The 5,836-nt window shown below is 39.3% G+C and overlaps 5 non-coding genes across 5 annotated transcripts; all 5 read right to left on the reverse strand.

Moving 5' to 3' along the window:
- Window positions 1-496: 496 nt before the first annotated feature.
- Window positions 497-569, reverse strand: TRNAA-AGC (transfer RNA alanine (anticodon AGC)). Its single transcript has one exon. It is a non-coding gene; the product is annotated as a tRNA-Ala (tRNA).
- Window positions 570-2,205: 1,636 nt separating this feature from the next.
- On the reverse strand, window positions 2,206-2,278 carry TRNAA-AGC (transfer RNA alanine (anticodon AGC)). The gene has a single exon. It is a non-coding gene; the product is annotated as a tRNA-Ala (tRNA).
- A 389-nt stretch (window positions 2,279-2,667) lies between these two features.
- Window positions 2,668-2,740, reverse strand: TRNAA-AGC (transfer RNA alanine (anticodon AGC)). Its single transcript has one exon. It is a non-coding gene; the product is annotated as a tRNA-Ala (tRNA).
- Window positions 2,741-3,757: 1,017 nt separating this feature from the next.
- On the reverse strand, window positions 3,758-3,830 carry TRNAA-AGC (transfer RNA alanine (anticodon AGC)). Its single transcript has one exon. It is a non-coding gene; the product is annotated as a tRNA-Ala (tRNA).
- A 1,751-nt stretch (window positions 3,831-5,581) lies between these two features.
- On the reverse strand, window positions 5,582-5,654 carry TRNAR-ACG (transfer RNA arginine (anticodon ACG)). The gene has a single exon. It is a non-coding gene; the product is annotated as a tRNA-Arg (tRNA).
- Between the last annotated feature and the right edge of the window lie 182 nt (window positions 5,655-5,836).

Here is a 5,836-nt window from a genome sequence, read left to right on the forward strand (position 1 = left end):
CAGATTTTCACTCATACAAATTCCTAAAAAGAAAGTGGTCAGGTTACAGTGCAGTAAGATTTTAAAGAATGAGGAAGTTTTTGCTTGAGCTGCAACTTTGTACAGTCTCACTGCTCCTGTTTAGCATTGCCGAGCACCAAAATTGAATAATGTCCCCAAACATATCCAAGAAGAGACTTTTATTTCCTCTCTTTTGATCAGTTAAGAATAAAAAAGGTATATTTGTGAAATAAGTGTACAAAATGCAGTGTATTGGCAGTAGACATTGGGCAGTATGCAAAGCGGATTGTAGAGAGTATAACAGCAATCAGACTGACACTTTCCTAAGCATCTTAATATTTAGAGCACCAAAGGCTAAGGTAAATATGCAACCGGAGAAAGACATGTTTCCTTAGGTCAGACAGAAAGCATAAATGCATGTTATGTGAAAGTTATATGTTTACATTTACTCACTAGATTTACTGCATTTGAAAAATTTTCTTTTCCTCAAAATACTTGGAGAATGCGGGCATCGATCCCGCTACCTCTCGCATGCTAAGCGAGCGCTCTACCATTTGAGCTAATTCCCCCGCATGCTTGGCTTTCAATGGGGCTGAATGGGACACCTACTGGTAAAGACCTAACTCATGGCAATGTCCAAAAGAATAAAACAAAAGGAAAAGAAAACAAAAAAGATCTGCACTTTCACATGAAGTACTCTTAACCTTTCTGCCTACTTACCCTGTCATAAGGTAACCCAACCAATTAGCATGCATGGGGTAAGAACACTGTCAGTATGTGCAGGAATAATGACAGGTAGAATGTGCAACCTTTCGGACCTCATGGACCACTAAATTTATAATTTTAAATCCAGCAGACCAATATTATGAATTTTTTCTAAAAAGAAAAATACATTTGTAAAATAATGATCTTCCTAATGGTGCCTGATGAGGACTGTGGCGGCTCTGATTCATTGATCAGCTCACGGATTAGTAAAGTTTTACTATTGTTACTATTATCATTAGTTGTGTTATCTTTGGTATTACTAAAGAAATGCAAAATATTTGTTTGCTTTTTCTCACTCATTATGGGTTTATTTAATTCCAATCTAAGACCGAACTAGAAATGATAGTTATCAAAGTCAAACTATTTGATGCCAAATCAAAGAGGTAAAGAAATAAAACAGGTAAAGAAAATATACAGGTACTTACCTAAAAGAGCACCTGAGAAATAAATAAAATAAAACAATCAGATGAAAATCAGTATTCGCGGAAGTGACTAAAAAGGTTTAAAGGATATGACATGATGCAGGAGAGTTGCGTGATTGATATGAAAACAGGCAGCATGTGCAGCAGAGGAATGCAGAAGGAATGGTAGCTGACAGTATGTGCAGGGAAGGTGTGCAAAGGGTATGACAATAGTAGTATAGGCAAGGTAGACGTGTGGAGGTATAATAGTGAGTAGTATGTGCAGGAGATGAGTGCAGAGGATATCGCAATAGGTAATAAGTGCAGGAAAGGGAGTATGATAACAGGCCATATATTAGGGAATAACATAATGCAGATGAACATGGTGGTAATGGAAGTATGCAATTTGCAGGAAAGAGGTGCAGATGGTATGACAGCAGGTGGTCTGTACAGGAGTGAGATAGAGAGGATATGACAACAGCTAGTATATAAAGGTATGACAAGAACACAGCAGAAATAAAAGGAGAGTGCAGATGGTATGAAAGTGGTTGCTGTGTGTATGAAGACGGCGGGTATTGCTGCAGGGATTATATGCAGGAAATGTGTGTGAAAGTTATGAAATGTTTTATTTCAATTTTTTACATTTTGTTTTATAAACTTTATAATGACCATGCAAGGCAAAGCAATATTTATTACTTAAACACTGACCTTGTAGGTTGTATTAACCAACCTTCTCTTCTCTCCACACTTCTGCATTTCTTATTGTTGTTATTATTATTGTTATTAAACAGGATTTATATAGCGCCAACATATTACGCAGCGCTGTACATTAAATAGTGATCGCAAATGACAGACTAATACAGACACCTTATGGATAGTTTATACATACTTTTAAGTTTACTCAGTATTGCATCTTGAAATGAATCTCATTCTTAAACACTTGATTTCTCAACTCTTTCTTTCTGCTTTAAACTACTTGTTATATCTTCCTTTTCCCTACTTAAAATATTTAAAAGTTGTTTGTGCATTTAAAATATTATGGAGAATGCGGGCATCGATCCCGCTACCTCTCGCATGCTAAGCGAGCGCTCTACCATTTGAGCTAATTCCCCTGCTTGCTTGAATGAGAACTGGCCTGCAGTGGGACGCCTACTGGCTAGGTCTGTATACATGACCATGTGATATACAAAAAAACTATTGCACTTTCACATAATGTGCATCTACCTTTGCTGACAAGCTAATCGAATTTTTAAAATGACCCACTCTACCCACCCAAAATGCTTTATTATCAGATTTAGAAGAAAAACTTCTATATAAGCCATGGCTCTGATTTAAGGTACACATTTAGAGTAACAAGGTTAGATTATTGTAGGTTATTATTATTATTATTAGGTTTGGAAAGAGATTGCAGGCAGAAAGCATAAATGCCTGTTATTTGAAATGTATATGTTAATATTCTCTTGAAATTCACTGAAATTTAAATTTCTTGCTCCAAGATACCTGGAGAATGCGGGCATCGATCCCGCTACCTCTCGCATGCTAAGCGAGCGCTCTACCATTTGAGCTAATTCCCCTTCCTGCATGGTATGTAGTGTGTCTAATGTGGGTCACCGCCTGGTCAGACCTTCATAAATATTGATTAAAGCAAAACTAAACTGAAAACCAAAAATTCACACTTTCCTTTAATCCCGCAGGTAGCACTGGTCCTTCCTGCAATCCGGTCCAGCGTCGTCCTGGGATTCCTCCTTTTCCTGGCACTGCACCTTCACCTTCATTCTTCTCTTTTGTCTTCTTCTTCGGTTTTCTTGGTATGTCACCGGATCTTGCACTGCGCAGGTATGAGATAGCATGATGTATCTGTAGAGTCAGAAGATCTTGGGCATATGCAGAGGAATCCCCCAGAGCCTCCCGGGATGCGTGACGTAGCTAGCCGAGGCGATCAAGACTGAAAGGGTGTTGCACTTAAAAAAAAGAATAACATTTTCCCTTTACATGTCTACCCTTTTATGTAAAGTGAAAATGTTGAATTTAGGTACAATTTAACTGAAAAAGGACAACTGCACTTTTTCATAATGCATATAACCATTTGAGCTAATTCCCCGATGGCCAACATGCATCCGCAGTGGGTATGGGGTATGGACACTGACAGGATTCTTTCCTAAGCATCTTAAAATTTAGAGCACCCATGCCTCTAAATTAAGGTAAATATGCAACTTTATGTGAATGTTATATTTTTATATTTACTCCTACTGGTTACATTTACACTACTGAATTTGAAAATATAGTTCTTTCCTTCAAAACACTTGGAGAATGCGGGCATCAATCCCGCTACCTCTCGCATGCTAAGCGAGCGCTCTACCATTTGAGCTAATTCCCCTTTTTAATGGCTTTGAGAGATTCTGAAGTAGGAAACCTTGCTGGTCAAGTCCTCGGTTTTAATTCTTAAAGTATAGGTTTCTATGTGACCTATGTTTCCAAAACTTCACAACACTGTTATAAAATGTTTTGCTCCTGCTTGGTTGTCCAGGTCCCACTTTACCCCCCCTACTTAGAGTCTTGAATAGTTTGTGTTAATTTTAAAAAAAAGATCTTGGAGAATGCGGGCATCGATCCCGCTACCTCTCGCATGCTAAGCGAGCGCTCTACCATTTGAGCTAATTCCCCTGCATGCTAGTCTTGCTGTGGGTCTGAAGTGCGACTCCTGCTGGTAAAGTCCTTTTTCATGGCAATGTTCTAAACAATAAAAAAAAAGCAAAGTTTTACTTTGTTTTACTCTTGTCTTTCTGCCCAATTCCCCTTTCTGAAAATACTTCACCCTACCCCAAGATGCATTTTTTCTTCTCAGAGTTAGAAGATGGATTTCCATAGAACTTTGTACACAAAAAAAAAAAAAAGATGCATACTTTTACATAAAGTACTTATCCATTCTACCTATTTCTCCTGTCCTAAATTAACTGAACCCAAAGTTGGACTTTTATGAGACTACAAACATCTCAATATTGAGGTCTTAGCTTTGAAGTTAAGCTTGGTTGCAAGTTCGGTTGTCCATAAGGACCCAGTTAAAATTTAGGGTGGAGGGTGAATGAAGGTGTAAATTGGGAGGCTTTCCTCCTGCATGGCCCAACCAGTTACACCTTTCTTTGTTCCTCCAACTTAAAACCTTGCAGAGTTGTTGTGCGTTCAAAAGCATTTGGAGAACGCGGGCATGGATCTCCCTACCTCTTGCATGCCAACATGTATATAATATTAGTAATAATAATAAGTACATATACCCTGTTTCCCCGATGATAAGGCACTGTCTTATATTTTTTGAAATGCCAAAATATGCCCTAGGTCTTATTTTCAGGGGGATGTCTTATTTTTCCATGAAGAAGACTACAGTACACATTTATTGTTGAAAATCACTCATGATCACTCATGTGCCATTGATTGTCATTATCCAGGTAACAAGTTATGCAAACCTTCCAACTTTTGGAGATAGTGGAGAGAGTCACATCCTTTTCATTGCTCTATACCTGCATTTTTTTTGTTTATTTCACCATGAGGTGTCTCTGCAGGTTAGTCTACAGTATTTATTATTTTTTATTATTTCATTTTTTATTGTTTTTTTTTTTTATTGTTTGCATGTTCCAGGGATCCTTCCTATTTAGTCCCTATGTTAGTAAAGTAGTTCCTAAGTGACAATGAATGGGTATTTGTTGCTTTTCTGATGCTTTAAGGCAGCGGTCCCCAACCACCGGGCCGCGGCCCACTACCGGTCCACGGCGGTGTTTTTTAGTGGGCCGCGAGTACATGATCCATTATTGAGCGGCACCCAACCACCATCCGCGGTGTTTGTATGAGATGCCGGTAAATGTACACAGTAGTCTGTGTACAAGCAATGCGAGCACATGACATGCAGCTCGATTGGATGTCATGTGATCGCTTTGAAGCAGCAGAGGTGCACAGAGAGAAAAGAGAAGACGCCAGAGTACCAGAGTATGTCTTCTCTTTTCTCTCTGTGCACCCCCCCGGTCCTCAGAGAAATTTCCTTCCGTGAAACCGGTCCCTGGGGCCAGAAATTTCCTTCCGTGAAACCGGTCCCTGGGGCCAAAAAGGTTGGGGACCGCTGCTTTAAGTGGTTCTTTTTCATAAAAATTAAGGTGCTAGTGCCCACACATTGACCAAAACTCAGAAACTGGTCACAAATGCATTATCTGTACGTCATTTTAGAAATTTAGATGATGCTTCCTACTCTACCGTCCTCTGAATTTACTAATGCTGCATGTGTGACCTTTAGAGACATCCAACTCAAAAAGGCCTACGCTGAACCTTCTTCCTATTTTAACATATTTTACAATCCAACCTCTCATAATGAAAATGTATTGGTTCCTTTTTGTAAACATTTAGTATATTTTTCCAACCCTTAAAACACACGAGCCAGGCAGGAGTCGAACCTACAATCTTCTGATCCGTAGTCAGACGCGTTATCCATTGCGCCACTGGCCCTTGCCCTTGACCTTGGTGATAGGGCTCAGGATTGTATATGGTAAGGCTGTATATCCAAGAAATAAGAAATGAAGACCTACTTTCCCTCTGTTGGATTGTCCCCTTCTGATCACTCATGTGCCATTCATTGTCCCCTTCTGATCACTCATGTGCCATTCATTGTCCCCTTCTGATCACTCATG

Source organism: Pyxicephalus adspersus, chromosome Z (genome assembly GCF_032062135.1).
Source record: "Pyxicephalus adspersus chromosome Z, UCB_Pads_2.0, whole genome shotgun sequence".
Taxonomy (NCBI): Eukaryota; Metazoa; Chordata; class Amphibia; order Anura; family Pyxicephalidae; genus Pyxicephalus; species Pyxicephalus adspersus.